Source organism: Heterodontus francisci, chromosome 12, assembly GCF_036365525.1.
Source record: "Heterodontus francisci isolate sHetFra1 chromosome 12, sHetFra1.hap1, whole genome shotgun sequence".
NCBI classification, from domain to species: Eukaryota; Metazoa; Chordata; class Chondrichthyes; order Heterodontiformes; family Heterodontidae; genus Heterodontus; species Heterodontus francisci.
The window spans coordinates 43,990,607-44,017,911 of NC_090382.1; the positions used below are offsets into that span (position 1 = coordinate 43,990,607).

Here is a 27,305-nt window from a genome sequence, read left to right on the forward strand (position 1 = left end):
TGTGGGTGTACCTACCTCACATGGACTGCAGCGGTTCAAGAAGGCAGCTCACCACCACCTTCTCAAGGGCAATTAGGGATGGGCAATAAATGCTGGCATAGCCAGTGTTGCCCACATCCCATGAATGAATAAAAAAAAAAATTCACAGCCCCTTCAGTGAAGTAATTCCTCCTCATCTCAGACCTAAATGATTAGCCTCTTATCCTGAGACTGTGCCCCCATGTTTTAGATGCCCCAACCAGCAGAAACAATCTCTCAGTGTCAACCCTATCTAGCCCCTTCAGAATCTTGTAGGTTTCAATGAGGTTGCCTCACATTCCTCTAATCTCCAGTGAGTATAAGTCCAATTTATTCAGCCTCTCATCACGGGACAACCCCCTCATCCTGTACTCCAATCCACTTGCAATAAAGCCCAACATGCTGTTTGCCTTCCTAAATGCTTGCTGTACCTGCATGCTAACTTTCTGCATTCCTTGTACATGTGCACCCAAGTCTCTTTGAACATCAACACTTACAAGTTTCACTCTTTCTAAAAAATATTCGACTTTTCTATTCTTATGACCAAAATGAACAACTTCACACTTCCTCACATTATACTCCATCTGCCATTTTGTTGCCCACTCACTTAAGCTGTTTATATCTCTTTGCAGCCTCTCTGTGTCCTCCCCACAGCTTATCTTTTCACCTACCTCTGTATTAGCAAACATAAGATACATTACTCTCTGTCTCTTCATCCAAGTCATGAATATAGATTGTAAATAGCTGTGGCCCCAAAATTGATCTTTGCGGCACTCTACTATTTGCTGCCTGTCAACTTGAAAATGCCCCGTTTATGCCCACTCTTTGCTTCCTGTCTGTTCACTAATCATCTATCCACGCTAATATATTACCCCCAACTCCATGAGCCCTTATCTTGCCTATTAACCTTTTGTGTGGCACCTAATCGAATGCCTTTTGGAAATCCAGGTAAATTACATATACTGGCTCCCCTTTAACTACCCTACTAGTTACATCCTCAAAAAATTAATAAATTTGTCAAACAGGATTTCCCTTTAGTCAAACCATGTTGACTTGTTCTAATCATATTGTGCTTTTCTAAGTGCATTGTTAAGACTACCTTAATAATAGTTTCCAGTATTTTCCCAATGACTGATGTTCGACTAACTGGCCTGTAGTTCACTGTTTTCTCTCTCCCTCCTTTCTTGAAAAGCGGTGTAACATTTGCTAACATCCAATCTGATGGGACCATTCCCGAATCAAAGGAATTTTGGAAAATCATAGCTAGCGCATCCACTATCTCTGCAGCTATTTCTTTTAGAACCCTAGGTGTAGGCCATTAGATCCTGGGGGATTTGTCAGATTTTAGTTCCTTAAGTTTCTCCTGTACATTTTTTCTGCTGATATTAATTTCCTCACTCTTTTTAACCCCTAGGTTACTGTCTATTTCTGGTGTGAAACTTGTTTCTTCTACTGTGAAAGCAGACACAAAATATTTGTTCAATGTCTCTGCCATTTCCTCATTCCCCATGATAATTTCTCCCATCTCTGCCTCTAAGCGACCAATGTTTCCTTTAGCTACTCTCTTCCTATCTATATACCTATAAAAGCTCTTATAATTTGTTTTTATATTACTGGCTAGTTTACGCTAATATTCTATTTTTTCCTTTTTACCAACTTTTGGTGGCCCTCTGCTGGTTTCCAAACCATTCCCGATCATCAGACTTGCTACACTTTTTTGCAATATTGTAAGCTTCTTCTTTTAATCTGAGTGAGCCACAGATCAGTCTTTCTTGCTGAGTTTTGGTTTTTTAATTAAATGTATTTTTGTTGAACATTTTGAATTGTTTCTTAAAAAGTTTCCCACTGTTCATTGCCATAACTTTTAGTCTATTTACTCAATTTACCTTAGCCAGCTCTCCCCTCATACCTACATAATTGGCTTTAAGGTTCTTGTTTGTGATCGGAATAAGTTACTTTCAAACTTAACATGGAATTCAATGGTGTTATGATCACTATTTCCCAGATTTTTTACTATGACATTACTAATTAACCCTGCTTCATTACACAATACTAGATCTAAGATAGCTTTATCCCTAGTCAGTTCCACAAAGTATTGCTCCAAGAAACTGTCCCAAAAACATCCTGCAAACTCATCTTCTAGATCACTCTTGCCAATTTCATTGTTCCAGTCTATATGAAGATTAAAGTCCCCCATAATTATGGCGTTGTCTTTGTTATAAGTTCCAATAATTTCTTGTTTAATGTGCTGTCCAACTGTATAATTACTGTTAGGGGGCCTACAAACTGCTCCCACCAGTGTTTTCTGATTCTTGCTATTCCCAATTTCCACCCATACTGATTCTACTTCATGTTCTTCTGAGACCAGATCCTTTCTCGTTAATGACTATAAAGGATGACATAAGGACAAGGCTACCCCGCATCCTTTGCCATTCTGTCTATCTTTCTGAAATATTGTGTAACCTGGAATATTTATTTCCCAACCTTGATCACCTTCTAACCATGTCCCTGTAATGGTGATTAGATCCTAATCAATTACCTTTATTTGTGCCACTAGTTCATCTATCTTATTCTGATGCTTTGCATATTCAGATAAAGATCCTTTAATTGCTTTTACTTCTATTCCCTGCAATGAAGTGGATGTGCTGCTGCCCCATTTCACAGAAAGCACCTCTCTAGTTTTTCTATACCTGGAGAACCTTGTTGACCCTTCAAAGGGCTAAAGGAGTTCCATGAAGGAACAGGCAGTGAGTACAAAATAAGTACTGCCAGTAATTGCGGGGAATTGGATAACCCAGCAAAGCAATACAAGGCCCCAAGCCCAATAGAAGATCAGCAGCCTACAACCAACCTACTTTACCCACTTGAATAGCAACTAATTGGAGCAAATCACATTTTAGAAAACATACACCATAAAGGCTGACTATGACAAATATCAACACCACATTAAACCTGGGTCGTGTTGTGCCTGTCCAGATGGTACTGGGGGTGAAAATTTGGAAGTGCCATACATTCTTGGATACCCTGCCATTTGGTAAAAGCTCTGTACCTTGCTGTGCTGATGCCTCCTTTCCATAGGGAAAATTTGTGCAAAATACAAATTGGGTATCCACACCCTATAGTGCAGCTCGAACTATCAACCAGTGATATATTTATGTGTGCAACTGTATGGTCTACTAATGATGTTGTCATGGAACTGTTTTTTTTCTCTCTTCTGTTTAAAACACTGTGCCTTTAAAAACTAAAGGGGTGGGGGGGGGGGGGAGACAGTGTGCCAGTTGCACCTGTTCCTAGGCCACAGCAGGAGAGGTGTCACATGGTATACTGCAACTTTTAACTGTGTAAAAACTGACTAAAACCAGTTTGAACTGGAGACAAACAAGGTGTGCTGCACACTGAAAAGTTGTCTATTTTCTCAGCAGAAAAAATCTACATAGAGCTCAGACTATGTTTGCCTAAGGAGGAATGCGCCTGAAAAAGAACAATTTGCATTGTTCTAGGTAGTAAACTCCGTTTTACTTCAAAACTCTAAGAGGTCTGCTACAGAAGTAACTCTATTGCCTATGTGTGTTTGCTGGAATTCTCAGTAAAGTTTTTACCAAAAGACGGCCAATTTTAAAATCCAAGTAGACCTATGGCTGTGCTTCTCATTGAAAGAACTGTGCAATGCCTGCTGCAGCTGAAATACTTTGAATGCCTAACTATTAAAATGTTTCGTTGAATTCGCCTGGAGACTTCGAGTGGCATCTGGTTACTCTGATGCTTTGCATATTCAGATAAAGATCCTTTAATTGCTTTTACTTCTATTCCCTGCAATGAAGTGGATGTGCTGCTGCCCCATTTCACAGAAAGCACCTCTCTAGTTTTTCTATACCTGGAGAACCTTGTTGACCCTTCAAAGGGCTAAAGGAGTTCCATGAAGGAACAGGCAGTGAGTACAAAATAAGTACTGCCAGTAATTGCGGGGAATTGGATAACCCAGCAAAGCAATACAAGGCCCCAAAATATACAAACTGGGTGGTTTTATTTTAATTAAAAAAAGTCAACAGATGAAACTCTCCACCGAACAACTGGGATACCTCATCAACCGGGAACGTAACTTACCAGGACTTACAACCCAACTACTTATTTTATTCCTAAGAAACACTATTTTTTTTAAAACCGGTTAACCATTGTTAGTTTTGAATGGGTGTGCGCGCGCGCATGGGGAGGCTTAGGTTAAATAAGAAGTTATAAGGTCTTTAGACATAAGTTTATCTTAATAGTGTTTAAGATTTAGTTTTTTAATAAATAAGTTAATTTGTTGTTGTCTAAAGATATCTGGTTTGGTGTATTTTATTCTGGGGGTTAATAAAGTGGTTAATTTGGTTGTTTCCGGTTAGGTGAGAAAACTTTAATAATAAGCTGCGACCTGTGAAGTGATGGGACTGAATTGACAGTGCATTGCTCCCACCTTGGTCCTATCATTGTAAATAAAAAGAATTCCAAATAGGCTGAGATGATTCATGCAATTCTGGGAACCAGTTACTTGTGTAAACCATAAAGCAGAGATGTGAATAAATGTGAACAACCTCACAGCATATAATATTTCCAGAATATCACCAAGGAGCTCATAAAACAAAATTATGCTTTTTAGTTTATCATATTCAGCACTGACACTGACAGAATCTTCCTCTTACTGTGCTCATACAATGAATATATATTTTATATTACAGAATTGTTTTCAGAGAGTACAAGAACCCTTTGAAATCACCTTCTAATGGAAGCTATTTCTTCGCAGTTCTAAGTCTCTGTGGTCAAATTATCCCATTTATACTGAGGCAGATTCAAGAACAAGACAAAATTTAAATATGTACAGTTGTTCAAAAATGTAAACATACTTGTAGTTTAATCATTTCAACCAGGAACTTCAACAATGTTGGGGGAAGGTCTATCCAGAGTGGCACTGGTGAATACAAAATCCTGTAGGCAGAACCAGGATGGAAAACATTTGGAAGGCGTTTTGCTTTGCTGTTAGAGGCACACTGCAAAATCATCAAAGCTACGATGTTAAAGCTTCAGGATTTCCTGATGACATTCTTACAGATATTTGATGAGTTTTACGTTTATTTATTTCCTCTAAACTAGACCAATCGTTTCAACTAGGACCAGGGAGATACAAGTACTGTATTAAATTTATAGTTTAACTAGTTAATCTACTTAATAAAGCTACAAATACTTGTTGAGTGACATTTCAAAACTTGAAACCCTAATTAGTTAAACAAAATACAACAGAGATGGCAGGGCAGGTGATGTGTTGTAGGATGTGGGAGCTGGTAGACACCAGTGTGGTCCAAAGCAAACACATCTGCAAGGAACTTCAGCTCAGAATTGATGTGCTGGAGCCCGAGCTTTGGACACTGCAATGCATCAGAATGGGAGAAAGTTACTGGAGGCAGTCACGCCCATAGATTAAGTACTTCAGATTTGGTCCATGGTCAGGAACAGGAGGGTGTAACTACAAGTGAGGAAGAATGGGGATCCAAAACGTAAACTGGAGGAACACTTGTCCAATGGGTAGGAGGTTCTTGCAGGGACTGCAGAGAGGATAAGCAAACTGACCACAGCACCATGGTGCAGGAAGCCATTTAAGCTGGGGGAGTTAAAAAGGAATCTCGTAGCAGTAGGGGACAGTATAGTTAGGATAATAGATACTGTTCTCTGCAGCCAAGAGCGAGTGTTCCAAAGACTATGTTGTCTAACCCGGTGTCAAGGTTAAACATATGAATTAGGAGCAGCTGCAGGCCACTTGGGCCCTTGAGCCTGCTCCGCCATTCAACAAGTGCATGGCTGATCTGATTGTAACCTCAATTCCACATTCCCGCCTCACCGATAACCTTTCACTCACTTGCTTATCAAGAATCTATCTACCTCTGCCTTAAAAATATTCAAAGATTCTGCTTCCACTGCCTTTTGAGGAAGAGAATTCCAAAGACTCACGACCCTCTGAGAGAAAAAAATTCTCATCTCTGTCTTAAATGGGCGACCCCTTATTTTTAAACAGTGACCCCTAGTTCTAGATTCTCCAACAAGAGGAAACATCCTTTTCACATCCACCCTGTCGAGATCCCTCGGGATTTCATATGTTTCAATTAAGTCACCTCTTACTCTTCTAAATTCCAGCGGATTCAAGCCTAGCCTGTCTGACCTTTCCTCATAAGACAACCCGCCCATTCCAGGTATTAGTCTAGTAAACCTTCCCTGAACTGTTTCCAATGCATTTACATCCTTCCTTAAATAAGGAAGCCAATACTGTACACAGTACTTCAGATGTGTTCTCCCTACTTTTGTATTCAATTCCCCTTGCAATAAACGATAACATTCTATTAGGCTACCTAATTACTTGCTTTACCTGCAAACTAACCTTTTGCGATTCATGCACGAGGACACCCAGATCCCTTAAGGACATCTCCGCAGGGCTGAAGAGGAACTTGGAATGGGAGGGGAAGGATCCAGTTATCATGGTTCATAGTTAGGACTAAGAAAGAGGTTTTTCTAAGGGAGTATGAGCAGCTAGGGGCTAAATTAAAAATCAAAACCACAAAGGTAACAAGTTCTGGATTACTAACTGAGCCACAAGCAAATTGGCATCAGGTAATAAGATCAGAGTGTTGAATGTGTGGCTCAAAGATTGGTGTGGGAGAAATGGGTTTCAATTCATGGTGCCAATACTGGGGGAAGAGGGAGCTATTCTGGTGGGATGGGCTTCACTTGAACTGAGCTGGGACCAGTGTCCTGGCGAATCGGATAACTAGGGCTGTAGTGTGGGCTTTAAACTAAATAGTTGAGGTGGGGTGGGGTGGGGTGGGGGCGGGGAAATTTAGGACGTTTAAGACAAAAGACAAGGCACTAGTGCAGGGTAGTGATAATGTAATGATAATCAGAGTGTGACAGGAAGGGTCAGAGCATACAAATACAAGAGTGCACCAGCAAATACGGTCAGAGTAGGGGAAAATGGTAAAATTAAACAATCTTTATCTGAATACACGCAGCATTCGTAAAAGATAGGCGGATTGATGGTACAAATGGAAATAAATAGGTACGATCTGATAGCCATTACAGAGACGTGGTTGCAAGGTGACCAAGCTGCATAAAATGCTAGTTAGGCCACAGCTGGAGTACTGTGTACAGTTCTGGTCACTGCACTATAGGAAGGATGTGATTGCACTGGAGAGGGTGCAGAGGAGATTCACCAGGATGTTGCATGGGCTGGAGCATTACAGCTATGAAGAGAGACTAAAAAGGCTAGGGTTATTTTCCTTCGAGCAGAGAAAGCCGAGGGGGTATATGATTGAGGTATACAAAATTATGAGGGGTATTGATAGGTTAGATAGGAAGAAACTTTTTCTCTTAGCGGAGGGGTCAATAACCGGGGGCATAGATTTAAGGTAAGGGGCAGGAGGTTTAGAGGGGATTTGAGGAAAAGTGTTTTCACCCAGAGGGTGGTTAGAATCTGCAACACACTGCCTGAAGGGCTGGTAGAGGCAGTTCCCTCACAACATTTAAGAAGTATTTAGACGAGCACTTGAAACGCCATAGCATATAAGGCTGCGGGCCAAGTCCTGCAAAATGGGATCAGAATAGATAGGTGCTTGATGGCCGGCACAGACACGATGGGTCGAAGGGCCTGTTTCCATGCTGTATAGCTCTATGACTAATGATGGGAACTGAATATTCAAAGGTATTTGACATATCCAAAGGATAGGAAGAAAGTGGGCGGCACAGTGGCGCAGTGGTTAGCACCGCAGCCTCACAGCTCCAGCGACCCGGGTTCAATTCTGGGTACTGCCTGTGTGGAGTTTGCAAGTTCTCCCTGTGTCTGCGTGGGTTTCCTCCGGGTTCTCCGGTTTCCTCCCACATGCCAAAGACTTGCAGGTTGATAGGTTAATTGGCCATTATAAATTGCCCCTAGTATAGGTAGGTGGTAGGAAATGTAGGGACAGGTGGGGATGTGGTAGGAATATGGGATTAATGTAGGATTAGTATAAATGGGTGGTTGATGGTCAGCACAGACTCGGTGGGCCGAAGGGCTGTTTCAGTGCTGTATCTCTAAACTAAACTAAAGGAAAAGGAGGTGGGGTAGCTCTGTTAAAAAAGGATGAGATCAGTATAGTAGTGAGAAATGATCTTGGCTCAGACGATTTAGATGCAGAATCAGCTTGGGTGGAGATAAGAAATGGTAGGGGAAAGAAGTCACTGGTAGGGGTAATTTATAGGCTCCCTAACAGAAAATGAGAGTAAGTTAGCAAGGAATATAAAAACAGAGAAGAGCTTCTACAAGTATATAAAAAGGAAGAGAGTAGCTAAGTAAACATTGGTCCCTTAGGGGATCAGACTGGGATTGAATAATAGGAAACAAGGAAATGGCAGAGACACAAAAAGCATCCCAAAAATATTAGAAAATCAGGGAGCAAAAGAGAGGGAGGAACTTATAATAATCACTATTAGAAAAAAATTACTAGGGAATACATAAGAGCATGAGTAGGCCATTCAGCCCATCAAGTCTGCTCCGACATTCAGTATTATCATGGCTGATAATCCACTTCATTGCCTTTTTCCCACACTATCCTCATATCCCCTTATGTCATTTGTATTTAGAAATCTGTCAATCTCAGCTTTACACATACTTAATGACTGACCTTTCACAGCCCTCTGGGGTAGAGAATTCCAAAGATTCACAACTCTGAGTAAAGAAATTTCTCCTCAGCTGTCTTAAGTGGCTTCCCCCTTATTTTGAAATTATGTCCCCTGGTTCTAGACTCCCCAACCAGGGGAAACATCTTACCTGCATCTACCCAGTCTATCCCTTTGAGTATTTTGTAGGTTTCAATGAGATCACCTCTCACTCTTCGAAACTCAAGAGTACACAAGCCCAGTTTCCCCACTGTCTCTTCATAGGTCAGCCCCGGCATCCTGGGAACAAGGCTGGTGAACCTTCATTGCACTCCCTCTATGGCAATAATATCCTTCCCAAGGAAAGGGGACCAAAACTGCACACAGTACTCCAGGTGCGGTCTAACCAAGGTGTAAACAATTGAAGCAAGACTTCACTACTCCTGTACTCAAACCCTCTTGTGATAAAGGCCAACCTAATATTAGCATTCTTAATTGCTTGCTGCATCTGCATGTTAGCGTTCAGTGACTTATTGACAAGGACATCCAGGTCCCTTTTTACATCTACACTTTCTAATCTCTTACCATTTAAGAAATACTCTGCACATCTATTCCTCCTACCAAAGTGGATAACCTCACATTTTTCCACATTATATTCCATCTGCCACATTCTTCCCCACTCACTAAGTCTTTCCAAATCCCTCTGAAGCCGCTTTGCATCTTCCTCACAACACACATTCTCACCTAGTTTCATGTCATCCGCGAGCTTGGAAATACTGCATGTGGTCCCCACATCCAAATCATTGATATATATTGTGAACAGTTGGGGTCCAAGCACTGATCCCTGTGGTACAACACTAGTCACAGCCTGCCAATGCGAGAATGGCCCGTTTATTCATACTCTGTTTTCTGCTTGATAACCAATCCTTAATCCATGCCAGTATATTACCTCCTATCCCATGTGCTTTAATTTTGCTATCTAACCTCCTGTGGGGAACTTTAACAAAGGCCTTTTGAAAATCCAAGTATACCACATCCACCAAACTCCCCTTTATCAATTCTGTTAGTAACATCCTCAAAAAACTCCAACAGGTTCGTCAAACATGATTTCCCATTCATAAATCCATGTTGACTATGCCCAATCAGATCATTATTATCCAAGTGTCCATTTATCACATCCTTTAGAATAGATTCTAGCATTTACCCAATGACTGATGTAAGCCTAACAAGTCTGTAATTCCTATTTTCTCTCTCCCTCCCTTCTTAAATAGTGGGGTGACATTTGTGACCTTCCAATCTGCAGGAACCACTCCAGAATCTATAGAATTTTGGAAGATGATCACTATCTCCATAGCTACCTCTTTCAACACTCTGGGATGTAGTATATCAGGTCCTCGGGACTTATCAACCTTCAGCCCCATTAATTTCTCCAGTGCAATCTTCTTACCAATACTAATTTCCTTCAATTCCTCATTTCCCCGAATCCCTTGGATCTCAAATTCTGGGAGATTTCTTGCATCTTCCTCAGTGAAGACAGACATAAAGTAATCAATTAGCTTCTCTGCCATTTCTCTATTCCCCACTATAAATTCTCCTAACACTGCCTGTAATGGACCCACAGTTGTCTTAGCCAAATGTTTCCTTTTTACGTATCTATAGAAGCTTTTACAGTCCGTTTTTATATTTTTTGTGAGCTTACATTCATATTCTATTCTCCCTTTCTTTATCAGTTTCTGCGTCCTCCTTTGCTGTATTCTAAAATTCTCCCAATCCTCAGGTTTACGACTATTTCTGACAACTTATAGGCCTTTTCTTTTAATCTTATACAATCATTAACTCGCATTGTTATCCATGGTTGACTGCCTTTACTTTTGGGCTTTTTGTGCCTTGAAGGAATGCATAGCTGCTGTAAACTATGTAATATTTCTTTAAAGACTATCTATTGCCTATGTATTTTCCCAATCCACCTCAGCCAATTTCCCCCCATACCTTCATAATTTCCTTTGTTCAAATTTAACACCTTGGCTTCAGATTGAACTACCTCACTTTCAAACATAATGTAAAATTCTATCATCTTATGGTCACTCATCCATAAAGGTTCTTTTACAACAAGATTAATTAGCTCTTTCTCTTTACATAGTACTAGATCCAAAATAGCCTATTTTCTAGTAGGTTCCTCAACATACTGTTCTAGAAAACCCTAACACACTCCAGAAGCTTGTCCTCCACAGCAATGTGCTCATTAGGTTTACCCGTCTATATGCAGATTGAAGTCACCCGTGATTACTGTGCTACCCATGCCACATGCTTCGCTAATCTCCTGATTAATGCCATGCCCCACACTACCACTACTGTTTGGTGGCCTATGAACAATTCCTACCAATGTTTGCTGCCCCTTGCTGTTTCTTAGCTCCACCCAAACAGATTCCACATTTTGTTCTTCCAATCTGAGATCCTCCCTTACTAATAATGTACTGATCCCATCCCTTATCAGCGCAACACCATCTCCTTTTCCTTTTAGCCTGTCCTTCCTAAATGTCGAATATTCAGTTCCCAGTTTTGGTCACCCTGTAGCCAAATTTCCGTTATGGAAATCAGATCATACCCATTTACCTCTATTTGGGCCTTTAAGTCATCTATCTTGTTGCGAATGCAGCGTGCATCCTTGTCTTCTTGATATTCTGCATTCTAAGCCTAGTTGATGCTCGCCTTTGTTTCGCCTGCCTTCTAATGTCACTTGCTACTTTTCTACCTCCTGTTCCCAGCTTTACTTCCTTCCAATTTGAGCTGCCCCTCAGGTTCCCATCCCCCTGACAAGCTAGTTTAAACCCTCCCCAACAGCACTAGCAAATCTCCCTGTGAGGATGTTAGTTCCGGTCCTGTTAAGGTGTAGCCCCTCTATCTTGTACAGGTCCCACCTGCCCCAGAACCGGTCCCAATGCATCAGAAATCTGATGCCTTCCCTCCTACACCAATTCTCTAGCCACATGTTCAATCGATCAATCCTTCTATTCCTATACTTACTAGCACGTGGCACTGGGAGTAATCCTAAAATGACTGCTTTGGAGGTCCTACTTTTTAATTTCCTTCCTAACTCCCTAAAATCTGCTTTCAGGACCTTATCCCTCTTCCTACCTATGTCATTGGTACCAATGTAGACCATGACCTCTGGCTGTTCACCCTCCCCCAGAAGGACGTCCTGCAGCTGCTCATGACATCCTTGACCCTGGCAGCAGAGAGGCAACACACCATCCTGGAGTCATGTTTACTGCTGCATCCCCTAACTATCGAATCCCCTATCATTATTGCTCATCCACCTTTCTTCCTCCTCTCCTGTGCAGCTGAGCCACCCATGGTCCCACGGGCTTTGCACTGGCTGCACTCCCCCAAGGAACCATCGCCCTCACCAGTATCCAAAATGAACAACAGATTAGCAAGCAAGACAGACTCAGGGGACTCCTGCATTGCCTGCCTGGTTCTCTTAGACCGCCTGGCGGTCACCCATTCCCTCTCTGCCTGCATGCTCCTAACCTGCTGTATGACCACCTCCCTAAACGTGCTATCCACGTAGGCCTCTGCCTCGCGGATGCACAACAGTAACTCCAGCCCCCCGTTTGAGTTCTGAAACCCGGAGCTCAAGCTTCTGCAGCCGATGACATTTCCTGCAGATGTGTTTGTCTAGGACACGTGGTGTGTCCATGACTTCCCACATACTGCAGGACATACATTCAACTTGGTCGAGCTGACCTGCCATACTTTAACTTTAAAAACTTTTTATTACAATAAGAATAAATAACTTACCAGTTATGCACCAATCAACATCTCCCCCTGTAGCGAACTGGAGGCTGAAAAAAGGTGAAAGGAGGAAAGCATAGGAGGAAAGAAAGGAAAAGAGAAGAAGCGCCCCCCACCCCCCCCCAAAATCCCACTTTACACTCTGTACATCAAATTTTTTTTTAAATTTATAGCTCCCCTCCTTTTCAAACTCCCTCAATTACCAAACTCCCTTCTTCACACTCTGTGCCTTCTAGCAGCACTCAATGCAGACAAGCAGCAGAGAGTCCTCTGAATTTATACACTGAAAACAGTGCTGTGTCAGCTCTGCTAAAGCTCAGAAACCAATTTAAGCTAGCTACCTCATTAACGAGCTTCAGCTACTCTCAGAGTGTTAGTATACCCCTGTTTAAAACTGTAAGAAACCTAACTTACCTCTTAAATCAAACAGGAATTTCAAGTAATTGCTAGATGCAAATGAAACAAAAACTAATCTGATGGGACTAAAGGCTGACAAGTCCCCTGGACCTGATGGCCTGTATCCTGGGGTCTTAAAAAAAAAAGTGGCTGCAGAAATAGTGGTTGCATTGGTTGTAATCTTACAAAATTCCCTCGCTTCTGGAAAGGTTCCAGTGGATTGGAAAACTGCAAATGTAACACTCCTATTCAAGAAAGCAGAGAGACAGAAAGAAAGCAGGAAACTATAGGCCAGTTAGCCTAACATCTGTCACTGGGAAAATGCTGGAATCCTTCATTAAGGTAGTATTTGCAAGACATTTAGAAAATCATAATACACTTAAGCAGCATCAAAATGGTTTTGTGAAAGGGAAATAGTGTTTGACAAATTTATTAGAGTTCTTTGAGGATGTCACAAACAGAGTAGATAAAGGGGAACCAGTAGATATAGTTTATTTGGATTTCCAAAAGGCATTCATTAAGGTGCCACATAAAAGGTTACTACACAAGCTCATGGTGTTAGGGGTAATATATTAGCATGGATAGAAGATTGGCTAACTAACAGCAGAGTCGAGATAAATGGGGCATTTTCAGGTTGGTAAACTGTAACTAGTGGGATGCCGCTGGGATCAGTGCTGGGGTCTCAACTATTTACAATCTATATTAATGACTTGGATGAAGGGACCGAGTGTATTGTAGCCAAATTTGCTGACGATACAAAGATAGTTGGGAAAGCAAGTTGTGAGGAGGACACAGAGTCTGCAAGGGAATATAGATAGGTTAAGTGAGTGGGCAAAAATTTGGCAGATGGAGTATAATGTGGAAAAATGTGAGGTTATCCACTTTGGTAGAAAGAATAGAAAAGCAAAATATTTAAACGGAGAGACTACAGAATGCTGCCATACTGAGGGATCTGGGTGTCCTCGTACATGAATTACAAAAAGTTAGCATGCAGGTACAGCAAGTGTAAGGAAGGCAAATGGAATGTTGCCATTTATTGCAAGGGGGATGGAGTATAAAAGTAGAGAAGTCTCGCTACAACTGTCCAGGGCGTGGGCGAGACCACACTTAGGGTACTGCATACAGATTTGTTCTCGTTATTTAAGGAGGGATATACTTGAATTGGAGGCAGATTAGAGAAGGCTCATTCGGTTGATTCCTGGGATGAAGGGGTTGTCTTATGAGGAAAGGTTGAGTAGGTTGGGCCTATACCCAATGGAGTTTAGAAGAATGAGAGCTCATATTGAAACATATAAGACTCTAAGGGGGCTTGACAGGGTAGAGGCTGAGAGGATGTTACTCCTTGTGGGAGAATTTAGCACTAGGGGCACAATTTCAGAATTAAGGGTCTCCCATTTAAGATAGAAATGAGCAGGAATTTCTTCTCTCAGAAGTTTGTTAATCTTTGGAATTGTCTACCCCAGAGAGCAGTGGAGGCTGGGTCACTGAATATATTTAAGGCTGAGTTAGACAGATTTTTGATCTATAGAGGAGTCAAGGGTTATGGGGGACAGGCAGGAAAGTGGATTTGAGGCCACAATCAGCTCAGTCACAATCTTTTTTTTATTCGTTTGGGGATGTGGGTATTGCTGGCTATGCTAGCATTTATTGCCCATCCCTAATTGCCCTTGAGAAGGTGGTGGTGAGCTGCCTTCTTGTAACAGCTGCAGTCCTTGGGGTGTAGGTACAGCCACCTTTTCTTAGACTTTGTAGCAGTTTGATGCAACTGAATGGCCTGTGAGGCGATTTCTGAGGGCATTTAAGAGTCCAACCACATTGCTGTGGGTCTGGAGTCACATGTAGGCCAGATGGGTAAGGACTGCAGATTTCCTTCCCTAAAGGACATTAATGAACCAGATGGGTTTTTACAACAGGTGACAATGGTTTAATGATCACCACGAGACTAGTTTTTTAATTCTTATTGAAGGAAGAACAGACTCGAGGGGCTAAATGGCCTACGCTCACTCCTTTTTTTTTTAATGTTCTTATCTACATACTAGTGCAACTAATATCCATGCACATTCTATGTTGCTCTCCCACACCAACGTTTACAAACATCCCTTAATAAACACATGCATTTAAGCCAATACAGGATTGGCTTTTACTGCTACAATTAGTCGTTGCTCATCAGTTCCTCTTTCTCTCAAGTAATATCTGATTTAATTCACCAAAGTCTGTTATTTATTCTTTCCCCTTTACTTTTGAATAGGAAAATTATGTATTAATTTTTCATTAACTCATCAGCAGCTAGCAACATTCCTCTTCCCCACCCCCACAAGAAACTGACAGTAACCAACCCCAGCCCCAACACTGGGTAAGTGAGTTGACAAGGCTAATGTACTCAGGAAAGAGGCAGGAAGTTGCGTTCGATCAACCAATACACCTGGGCTAAGGGTTACATTCAGCTAATACACCTGGGTTATGGGTTACTGACAACTAATATCTTCACCTATTTGAGACAGGTGAAGAAAAAAAAATCCACACTCCCATTAATTTTCCAAGGATAAATTTGTACTTTGGAGACAGTATCAACAAAGCCCAGAAACAGCATCTGGTGCATTAGGACACAACAACCCAAAAACATCGGCCTCCTGCCTAATTAGCAGACAGTAACCACCCTTTATCCCTGGTTCACTGGGGAGGGTAACCATCCACCCCAGTACAGTCCCAGGTATTTGGAGCCAGTGAGTGCCCCCAGTCCCAGGAACACTGGGGCAAGTGAGTGCCTCCTGCCCAGCGAGTTCTCTGGGGACAGTGAGTGCCCCCTGCCCCAGGGGTTATTCTGGGGTTAGTGAGTGCCACCTCCCCTGGGGGGTACTCTGGGGACATTGAGTGCCTCCTGCCCCAGGGGTTATTCTGGGGACATTGAGTGCCCCTTGCCCCAGGGGTATTTCGGGGAGAGTGCCCCCTGCCCCAGAAGGTACTTTGGGAACACACTGTCCCTGCCCCAGGGGGATACTTTGGGGACGGACTGCCCCCTGCCCCGGGGGTTATTTTGGGGAGCGTGCCCCCTGCCCCAGGGGGATACTTTGGGGACGGAGTGGCCCCTGCCCCAGGGGGATACTTTGGGGACAGAGTGCCCCATGCCCCGGGGGGTAATTTGGGGACAGAGTGCCCCCTGCCCCGGGGGGTTATTTTGGGGAGAGTGCCCCCTACCCCAGGGGGTACTTTGGGGACGGAGTGCCCCCTGCCCCGGGGGTTATTTTGGGGAGAGTGCCCCCTGCCCCAGGGGGATACTTTGGGGACGGAGTGCCCCCTGCTCCGGGGGTTATTTTGGGGACAGAGTGCCCCCTGTCCCGGGGGCTACTTTGGGGACAGAGTGCCTCCTGCCCCAGGGGGTACTTTGGGGACGGAGTGCCCCCTGCCCCAGGGGGTACTTTGGGGACAGAGTGCCTCCTGCCCCAGGGGGTACTTTGGGGACAGAGTGCCTCCTGCCCCAGGGGGTACTTTGGGGACAGAGTGCCTCCTGCCCCAGGGGGTACTTTGGGGACAGAGTGCCTCCTGCCCCAGGGGGTACTTTGGGGACAGAGTGCCTCCTGCCCCAGGGGGTACTTTGGGGACAGAGTGCCTCCTGCCCCGGGGGTTATTTTGGGGACGGAGTGCCCCCTGCCCCAGGGGGATACTTTGGGTACGGAGTGCCCCCTGCCCCGGGGGGTACTTTGGGGACAGAGTGCCCCCTGCCCCGGGGGGTACTTTGGGGACAGAGTGCCCCCTGCCCCGGGGGGTACTTTGGGGACAGAGTGCCCCCTGCCCCGGGGGGTACTTTGGGGACAGAGTGCCCCCTGCCCCGGGGGGTACTTTGGGGACAGAGTGCCCCCTGCCCCGGGGGGTACTTTGGGGACAGAGTGCCCCCTGCCCCGGGGGGTACTTTGGGGACAGTGAGTGTCCGCTGCCCGGGGATTACTCTGGGGACAGAGAGTGCTCGCTCTGCAGTGGGAGAAGGTGAGGCAGCGGCCTTCACGTGGACTGTAATGGGCAACTTTGACCACCCGGGGCCTGGCCAGGAACAGAATCGGGACTAATCCGGGAGATCGCTCCCGCCGGGCCGGCCCAGGCCACAAACCGGCCCGTTTAGAAACTGGCCGTGATACCGCTGAAGCTGATGTCCAAGGACTTTACTCACAGCTGAGACCACCGCTCTAGACACCCAGACGAAAAAAGCCTCCGCTCACCATGTAACCCAGCCGCGTAAACAAGGCCGCGAGCCACACTTCCGGCTGCTGGGCGGAAACGTTCTTTCAGATAGACCGAGCCCACATCCGCCATCTTCATTTCACAACGAGGCTCGGCTGCAACCGGCTTTCAGGAAGCTCCAAAGTGCTTGTTCATTCGGGTAAATCACTCATTTTGAGTTAAAACTGTAATTTTCCTTTCAAAATATCGATGTTTGGAACTGTATAATTAAAGATTACCATAAATAAATCCATGTGGGAATGTATTTTCAGTAACCAGATAAAACCAACATAGGATGGCCGTGGCTTTACAGAACAGCCCCGCTGAACAATATTTTCACTCTGCAATGCTGGTAACCTAATTGATGCAACAAGTGCTGACATGTTTTATAAAACTATCAAATCTCCTGTGGCGTTGCTCATGTTCATGATATGCGTAAGTATGATGTCTGAAGTAAACGTGACTCAGAGGTATTATGCACTATCGGCAAGAACAAGATGATGGAAGATGGCTCTTAGTTTTGTCGAGGTGAAAATTAATTAAATTAGAGTAAAATTATCAGAGTACTATGTTAATCCATTGCTAAAAATTACAAAATCGCTAGACAACAAGCTTTTAGGTTAAGATATATATTTCAATATTTTTAATCTGCTATAAATTTGACTTGATGGATTTCAAAGTAATGCGTAGCTAGACCTTCAAAGCAAATAAATTAGTGCTAAGAAAATGTTATAAAATATCTCTTTTCAAAAATATACATTACTAAATGAATGAAAATATTGTTCCGATGAAAGGTCACAGACGGGAAATGTTAACTCTGCTTCTCTCTCCACAGATGCTATCTGACCTGTTGAGTATTTCCAGCACTTTCTGTTTTTATTTCATGAGAACTAGCTTTGGAGAGCAGAAGCTTCTGCAGTGCTAAGGTCTCCCAATACAGCTGAGTCGTTGGCATGCTGTCAGATGTGGTGGAGTGCACTGCAGCCCCTTTAACTACACATTCCAGTTTGTATTCACCCTCTCCATCAGGGATGCCCATCATGCCTCCACCAACTTGCTGATTGTCACCAACCCTGGCAATCCCCTGGATTCCTCCTCCACACTGGCGATGATGCATAAATAGAGGACCCTTCACCCATCTGGGTCCTCTCACAGGCATTATGTGCCCATTTCTCCTGCAAGGACAAGAAGGAGAAAGGTAGGCATAGCTGCCCTCTCTCACCAATGTCAGTGGCTCATTTATATAAGTAGCTGCATGTCTCAGTGCTGGCAGGTCCTCAGCAACACTATGGCTGTGAGCCTTGCTGAGGGTTCGGTAAGTACCCTGGGCACACGCGCACTCATCCCATGTTCAGGAGCAGCCTGTGCCCTCAGGCTCCTCAGCTGGTGTGTCTGCTAGAGGTTAAACACCAAGAGGCCTGACCTGAGGATTGGGTGTTGCACGCCAGAGCAAAGAAGATAATTGAACCTCTTCCGGCACTGGAGCCAGTTCCTCTGGACCACATGCTGTATGCTGCTTGTGTCAGCTACCTTGGTCCAGGCCTGCTTGGACTCCTCCTGCCACCCTCCGGAGTGAGAACTTCCCTCCTCACCTTCACTGCCTCGAGGAGGGTCTCCAGGTCCACGTCTGCAAACCAAGGGTCAGCCCTGCCCCAGCTTTGAGGCCTCTGTCTCTCCTGCTCCATGAGTGGTTCAGCAAGCAATTTGATGGGTGTAATGGAAGCCATAGTAATGGCTGGGGCTGTGGGTTTAAATCAGGCCCACTCTCTTTCAGTCCCGCCTCCCTTTCCGCCCCTGCAGCCACTAATTGGTTCTCCAGGCCACCCCATGAAAATCGGGTTCGGGGACTGTTTCCCCCGGCTGGTGGGTGTTGGGGGTGTCGAGACCTGGAAACAGTCCCGTCACCTATTTTCCACGGCGGGAAGGAAAATCCAGCCCACTGATTATGAAATTGGGTGGACAAATGTAATGTATCTAAGTTTTCTGATGTTACAAAGGTAGATGGAAAGATAATCTGTGGGGAGGACACAGAAAGGCTGCAAAGAGATATAGGTTAAGTGAGTGGGCAACAAGATGGCAGATGGAGTATAATGTAGGGAAGTGTGAAGTCATTCACTTTGGTTGTTAGAATAGAAAAGCAGAATATTTTTAAATGGTGTGAAACTTCTAAGTGTTGATGTTCAAAGAGACTTGGATGTGCTTGTACAAGGAACACAGAATGTTAGCATAGGAAGGCAAATGGCATGTTAGCCTTATTGCAAGGAGATTGGAGTACAGGAATAAGGAAGTCTTGCTACAATTGTACAGAGTTTTGGTGAGACCATATCTGGAGCACTGTGTGCAGTTTTGGTCTCCACATTTAAGAAAGGATATACTTGCATTAGAGATGAAGTACAGCAAAGGTTCACTAAATTGGTCCCTGGGATGAGAAGCTGAGTAAATTGGGCCTGTATTCTCTGGAGTTTAGAAGAATGAGAGGCAATATCATTGAAACATACAAGATTCTGAAGGGGTTGGATAGGGTAGACACTGAGAGATTTATTTTGCTGGTCAGGGAATCTAAAACACAGGGCCACAGTCTCAGGATAAGGGGCCGACCATTTAAGACTAAGATGAGGAGAAATTACTTCACTCAAAGGGTTGTGAGTCTTTGGAATTCTCTGCCCCAGAGGGTTGTGAAGGTTCTATCGTTTTATACATTTAAGGCTGGGATAGACAGAATTTTTGGTCTCTCAGGGAATCAAGGGATAAGGCGAGCAGGTGGGAAAGTGGAGTTGAAGCCTAAGATCAGCCATGATCAAATTGAATGGTGGAGCAGGCTCGATGGGCCATATGGTCTGCTCCTGCTCCTATTTCTTGTGTTCTTGTGAACCAGGGCGAAGCAGGCAGTGGTTAGGCCAATTTCTTGCCTGAAACAGAAAATAAACAATTCCGTATCAAGGTTGTGAATTATGGGGTGATTCCATTTTTCATATAATTCCTTCAAGTAGCTGCAGACATTCATGCTTATTAATGCAGAGTACATGTTTGGCAACATTTTGCATGTTCAGCACCAAGAATGTGCCGAAATTATTTGCCACATATTCAAAATGGACACTGCTTTTTGAAGGCCATGGAAGAACGTGCAGGACTACGGGGAGAAGGAGGGGGAGTGGCAGTAGGTAAATTGCTCTTTCAGAGAGCCAGCGCAGACACGATGAGCCGAATGGCCTCCTTCTGTGCTATAACAATTTTGTGATTCTGTTCAATTATTAGAGCTTGAGAATATGTATTCAGTTTTTCTGCATTATTTCATTTGTTGCTGGTTTTGGTTATAGCCTTCTTTTGCAATTTTCAATAGATTCCTATCCTCTATCTGTGGCTTGTTGGCTGAAATTTAAAGTGGGAAAGCACTGCATTAATGGTTAGGATGGGTATATTGGCATTTAAACCATATATATGCTTTTTATGTTATGAACATATGTACCTCAATTTTGGAGAAATGTTTTGCATAATATGAATATGAAAGTAACCTATTCAAAGGTGAAAAACACAGATTTAGCCAATGAGTAGGAAGAGAAGTAGCAGTCATGTTGACATTTCCAAAGAAAGGAATAGGGCTAATTCAGAACTGTAATAGAACTTAATACATACTTAAAAAGGATAGATTTTCTGCTTTTGCACTAATGTCAAGATGCGTGACTTGCTGTGAGCACATATCAGAAAACTACATGGGGCACTGCCAATGATTTTCCATTCATTGTCCGAGATGTTACTTTTGAGGTAGGCCAAGTCGCCTGCTGTGAACAGGGAATAAGAAAATCTACCCTTTAAACCTTTTTCAATGCACAATCTGTAAATGCACAATGCAGTCTGGACGTGAGCCATACAGACCAGAAGGGTTTGAAATGTTATCCTTGGCCAGTGCTTGAATGTTAGCTGATCTGAGATGGGTAGCAGCAGGGATGCTACACTTGGTCTTGAACAATCTTGAAATAGGGAAAGGGAAAGGAAAACAGACAGGTACCTGCTTTGATGGCTGTCCAGTGAGCCTGTTGGAAACAATGGGTGGAATTTTATGCTGCCAACGGAGGTCTCGGCGTCGTGGGAAACCAATGCTGAGATCCCTGCATAGCCTCTTGTATGGAAGCACACTGAATTTAGTGCCAATCATCACTTAACTGGACAGCGGCGGGTCTTCCGTACGATTTGGGACCCCGTTGCCAGAAGTCCCGACCTTGCACTGCTGCCGGCCAATCAGAGGCCAGCAGCTGCAGCGCCGCGGAGGCAGTGGCTGCCACTGTAGCTGCAACAACCAGACATCAAACAGTGGCACTGGAACACGCTTACGGTAGATCAGGGAGGAAGATGTCTCATGGGATGGGGGTCACGGGGTGGGCGGGGGGGGGAGGGCGGATCGGCAGCAAGGGCAGAGCACTGGTCCTTAGTGGCCCCCACCTCCTTCCCAATGCCAGGTCCCTCATTCAGGCAATAAGTGCCCTTGAACAAGGGATCCCCAACCCACCGGCAGCCGGGAAGCAGACTGCATGGTTTTTGGTGCCTTGCTTCCCATGTAGTGACAGGACCACCCGCCGCATGGGTAATTGCGGCTGCAGAAGGAAGAGGACCTTAATTAGCTATTAATTGCCCAGTTAAGGGCCTCAATTGGGGGCAGGGCGGGAGGCCGTTCACAGGCCTTCCTGCCCCGGACTAAATTTTGTCGGTGCCCCTCGCTGACACCATCCCACCCGATTTTATGCTCTCCCCGCCTCCAAACCTGCCGCAGGGGAGAGCATAAAATTCCACCCAATGTGTACGGAAACATAGAGGTTGAAATTTATTTCTGTAGCTGACAAGCAGATTTGCTAGTGTTAAGGCTGCTAAGATGAACAACTTGTTTTGGAGAACTGAAGTGAGAAAAATATTGAGAAGAGTTTGTTGCAGTCCGCACCACTTAATTTGAGTTCCTCCCCTCCCCTCCTAAAGGTATTCACCCAGCTCGGTTTATTTACTGAAAGAGCTCATTCACAAAGAGATGTTGGCTGCCCTTTGATATTCTTTCAAGTGGCCATTCTTCATCTGTGAGTTGGGATCATAAATGTGGGCAGGCTGTTCAATAATGGAATAGTGGGAAGGAGCATCTGAGCCACAACCAATCCAGTTCACGCTCAATGTTCCCGTACACATTGGGTGGAATCTTATGCTCTACCCCACGGCGGGTTTGGCAGTGGGGAGAGCAAAATTTGGTGGGATGATGGTGGGGGTAGGGGGGTGTTCCTGTCTCTGCTGAAATTTAGTACAGGGTGGAAAGGCCCGTGAACTGCCTTCCCCACCCTGCTACCAATTGAGGCCCTTAACTGGGTAATTAATACCTAATTAGTCTTCTTCGCGCCATAGCCGCAGTTACCCACGCGGCGGGTGGCCCTGTCGCCCACGGGAAGCACGGCATCAAAAACCATGCGGGCTGCTTCCTGGCTGTGGTGGAGGTGATGGGGGTGTAGACCCCTGGTTCAAAGGGACTTAGTGCCTGAACGAGGGACCTGGCATCGGGAAGGGGGCGCAGCCCACTGAGGGCCACCCCCCTGTCCTTGCTGCCAATCCCTCTTCCCGCCCTCCCCTCATGACCCCCACCCCATGTGACCCCTCCCCCCTCGATCTACAATAAGCCTGGTTCCAGCGCTGCTCCTCAATGTCTGGATATTGCAGCTACAGCAGCATTCACCGCCTCTGCAGTGGCACTGAAGCTGCTGGCCTCTGATTGTCCGGCAGCTCTGCAAGGCCAGGACCTCTGGTGACAGGGTCCTAACTTGTAAGGAAGGTCTGCCCCTGTCCAGCTAAGTGCCTTCCATACAAGAGAGAACGCGGGGATCTCAGCATCGGTTTCCCCCGACATCGAGACCCCGGCCGCCAGCAAAAAACTCCACCCAATGTTTCTGTATGAGACATGTTTTAGGATGGGTAAAAGAAAAACACTGGAGAGGTTGGGCTCCCGAGGAAATATGAAAATACTGCATATAAGGTTTTTACCTATATTTAATATTGTCATGTAATTGACTAGATGATGTAATCATTGAAAAGATTACAAACAAAAAGATGTCATAATTGTAAAGAATGCAAACAGTTTACAGGTTGACAAGATTATAAAATCTGAAGCAATGTACTTTTACTGTAGTGGGACTGGTTTGTAAGCACTGGATTTGCAGAGCAGGCACATTTGCAGTACATATTTGCTCAGCATTTAATTGTTAGCATTGTTCTCCACTTCCTCTTGCAATTTTGACAGCTCAGAAAGACAAGAGAAAGCTTTAGGCCATTAATAGCAGATCACCAGTATGAAATAAAAATACAAGACCTTTCCCACAAGAACATGTTTTAAATTGGATTTCACAATCAGAACTGTCTAATACATTGAAGTCAAATTCTGCATTAGGATTCCAGATTGCCTTCTCAAATCAGCAATAATACAAACTGTGCCACAATCTTGACTTCCAGTGTTCAGACAGGTGTTCAATGATGTTACCTTGCCAATGCAGTATCCCATCTTTTCTCTTTGCATTTCTAAGCGGACCAAGATTTTAGGAAGGTTGTACTCATTGGTTGCAGGCCTGCTGGTGGCTAGTAGGCCTATCCATAACTGGCAGATTCTCTCACAGCAGGTGCAAGTGAAGGTGTAGTTGTTGCTGGGGGCAATGGGATCTATCCTTCTCCTCCTTTTCTCTTTCATGCTGGCTCTTCACTCAGTCTCAAAGGTGTCTGTAGCCCTCCTAATGTAGCATCTCCAGGCATCACACCTATGGCCTGCGCTTCCCACTGGCGATGGTTGATGTGGCACACAGAGAGGGGCTTCTTCAGGAGTCCTTGAAACATTTGCATGGGGTCTCTCTGTTCCTTTTACCCATGATCAGCTCTCCATATAACATGATCTTGGGCAGGCGACTGTCGTCCATCCGGGCAACATGACCCACCCAATGCAGTTGACTTTAGAAACATAGAAAACAAAATAGGAGCAGGAGTAGGCTATTCGGCCCTTCGGGTCTCCTCCGCCATTCAAAAAAGATCATGGCTGATTGTCTAATTCAGTACCCTGTTCCCGCTTTCTCCCCATATCCCTTGATCCCTTCGGCATTAAGAAATATATCTATTTCCTACTTGAATATATTTAGTGACTTGGCCTCCACTGCCTTCTGTGGTGGAGAATTCCACAGGTTCACCACCCTCTGAGTGAAGAAATTTCTCCTCATCTCAGTTCTAAATGACCCTGTATCCTGAGTCTGTGACCCCTGTGACTCCCCAGCCATCGGGAACATCCTCCCTGCATCTAGCCTGTCTAGTCCTGTTAGAATTTTATTGGTTTCTATGAGATCCCCTCTCATTCTTCTAAACTCTAGTGAATTTAGGCCTAGTCGACCCAAGCTGTTTTGCTTGACTTGTCCGTACTGATGTTCATGAAACTACTTTACCATGGCCAGGAACCTGGGTGGGCATCCAAGTTTTTCAAGGATTTTCTAAAATCCATCTCTGCTCACAGTGTCGAATGCTTTGGTGAGGTTTACGAAAGTGACGTACAGGCCTATGTTTTGCTAAAGATACTTTTCTTGTAATTGTCCCATGTCTGTGGTGCCTCTGTTTCCTCTGAAACCACACTGGCTCTCTGGGAGGTTTTCTTCTGCAATGGTAGGCACAAGCCTGTTCAGAAGTATTCTAGCCAGGATCTTCCCATCAATAGAAAGGAGGGTGATCCCACAGTAGTTGGAGCAGTCTGATTTTTTTCCTTTGTCTTTGTACAAGGTGATGATAACAGCATCACGAACGTTTACTCTGGAACTCTGTGCAGAAAAGCAGTTGTCCATAACCAACACCTTCTTTCAAGAAAAAGATCGCTTCAAGACCATATGGATGCATCCTCGCTCTAAACACTGACATCTGATAGATTACATCTTGGTGCGCCAGTGTGACCTAAAGGACGTCCTGCAGACTAGAGTCATGCCCAGTGCTGACTGTCATACAGACCACCAGCTTGTTCGTTCAAAGCTGAACTTCTACTTCAAGCCTAAGCCCAAGAATAGGCCTAGAGACAACCCATCAAAGAAATTTTGAGTCAGCAACCTGCAAACCTCATCTTGCAGAGACAGATATCAAGCAACTTACAGACTAGACTGGAAAATCCTGATCTCACTGCTGATTCCACTCCAGATGAACTCTGGGAACACATCAAAGCTGCAGTACTGGATACCTCCAACGAGGTTATTGGACCCAGCAGCAAGAAGAATAGGGCCTGGTTTGATGAAAATAACAATAAAAAGGTCAGCTCATCAGGCTCACCTGGCTCAGCCGGCCAGCCAAGAGAAAGAGACAGCCTACTGTCAAGCATTACCTTTCAATGTAAACTGAGGAACGTCAAAAATGACTGGTAGATCGCACTTGCGGAAAAAACTCAACTGTATGCTGATACTGGTGACATAAGAAGTTTCTATGAAGCACTAAAGTCTGTCTATGGACCAGCACATCAAACCCAAAACCCCCTGAGGTGCGCCGATGGCAAGACCCTACACACCAACAAGGATTCAGTCCTGGATCACTGGTCGGAGCACTTTGAAACAGTCTTCAGCACCAAGTGCACAGTGCATGATACTGCCATCAATCACATCCAACAAGAAAAACTGGATGAGAGCCCAACTCTGAAGGCAATTGTGACCGCCATCAACCAGGTGAAGAGCAACAAAGCCCCCGGAGCAGATGGAGTTCCAGTCGAAGCCTTGAAGCATGGTGGCCCTGCCCTATATACCAAGCTCCATGAGCTTTTCATGGCCTGCTGGGAACAGGGCAGGATTCCCATCTTTTAAATAAGATGCTAAATGAGGTCTTGTCTGCCTGTTTCAGTGTTTCAGGTTGGTAGTAAAGATCCCATAGCACTATTCAAATCAGAGTAAGGAGTTACCCTGGCTTCCTGGCCAACAACCAATGTCAACACTACAAAAAGCAGATTAACTAGTCATTCAAGATTGCTATCTATGGGATCTTGCTATGTGAAAAATGTCTTGTGTTTGCCTATGAAAGAATGGTCATTTCAGAATAGTACATTATATATAAAGCACTGACAGACATGCTTGAGTGCTCTAAATACAAATCTTTCTTTCACTGATAGTGTGAGCTTTGTTAATATGATTTTGAAGTTGGTTTTAGAATTTTGTTTAGTTGGAAATTAAAGGTTTACCTGCAGTTTGCTTTAGCTAGATTTTCTTCAGGTAGGTGGTTTTGTGATTTTCTGCACTAGACAGTTTTAAGTCTTCTATGTCAGGTGTGGACCATGAGTGTTTTGTGACATCGACACTACAGAAAGCTTAGCTTCAGTTATTAGACAGGGGTTGCTAGGGCTGCAGCTAGCACTTGCTCCTGGTCACAGCAATCACACAGCTGTTTGTTTTTTTCCCCCTAACTGTTAATGGCTCATGTGGATTCGTTCTGGTGGCTCTGTCATTTCACCATATATGGTACAATACAGTGGACAAATGCATTTACCCCAACCTTGGCCTCTGTATTAACTGCACTATCATAGATTCCATTTGTTCTTATTCTGCTGCAAATCCTGGTGAGGTTGCTTCATGCTGGACCTCAATTTCAATAAGTCATCCTCCACATTTGCTTTCAGACCTTTACAGGTGGCTTGTTACTCTTTATAACGATTGCAGAAAATAGGGCTCAGATGGCATCCTTCTTTTAATTGCAGGCCCTATGCAGTCCAGCTCCCTGAGCTCTGCACCTGAAGAAGCAGGTTCTTGCTCCTTCTTTGGGTCCACCATCTGCTGCTGCCCATTCACCCTTTGTAATTCAGCTGCTGCACCCACCTCAAACTCACCTAAATCCCCCAAGCAGAATGTACCAGTGCTGATATATTCTATAGATTCAGTGAGTAATGCTGAGTGCTGTGAAATGCTTTTTGATGTCCTTGAGGATCTTGGCTTCTTCAGGGCCACCTGTAGAAACAGAGCATATAGCAAGGTGGTTGAAAAGCACCCCTTGAACAGAATGTGTGCAGCTAAAATGTGTTATGGTGGTTTCTGAGTATGAATGTGTGACTGAGAGGAGGCAGAATTCTAACAAAAGGATGGTATTCACCTGGACTTTGAGCGAGGCCTCCAGTGTCGCTATGGTACACTTCCTCCACATTGTCAGATTCCACCGTGTCCAGCATGGCCCATGCAAACTGATGATGGGTCAGAAATGATAAGAACTTCCTCTGTTTCTGGTCTCCT

General features: G+C 44.5%; 1 protein-coding gene across 5 annotated transcripts in view; it reads right to left on the reverse strand.

Annotated features, from left to right (window-relative positions):
- Positions 1-17,139, reverse strand: part of slu7 (SLU7 homolog, splicing factor) — a 68,956-nt gene extending 51,817 nt beyond the window's left edge. Inside the window, exons 1-2 of one of the 5 annotated variants that reach the window (XM_068043369.1) lie at positions 17,073-17,139; positions 4,899-4,980 (exon numbers count right to left, since the gene is read on the reverse strand). The gene's annotated coding sequence lies outside the window, so the exon portion shown is untranslated. Of the gene's footprint in view, positions 1-4,898; positions 4,981-12,471; positions 12,516-17,023 lie in introns of those variants that run through there. The other 4 variants (XM_068043367.1, XM_068043368.1, XM_068043370.1 and 1 more) reach the window with 4 other exon arrangements.
- Between the last annotated feature and the right edge of the window lie 10,166 nt (positions 17,140-27,305).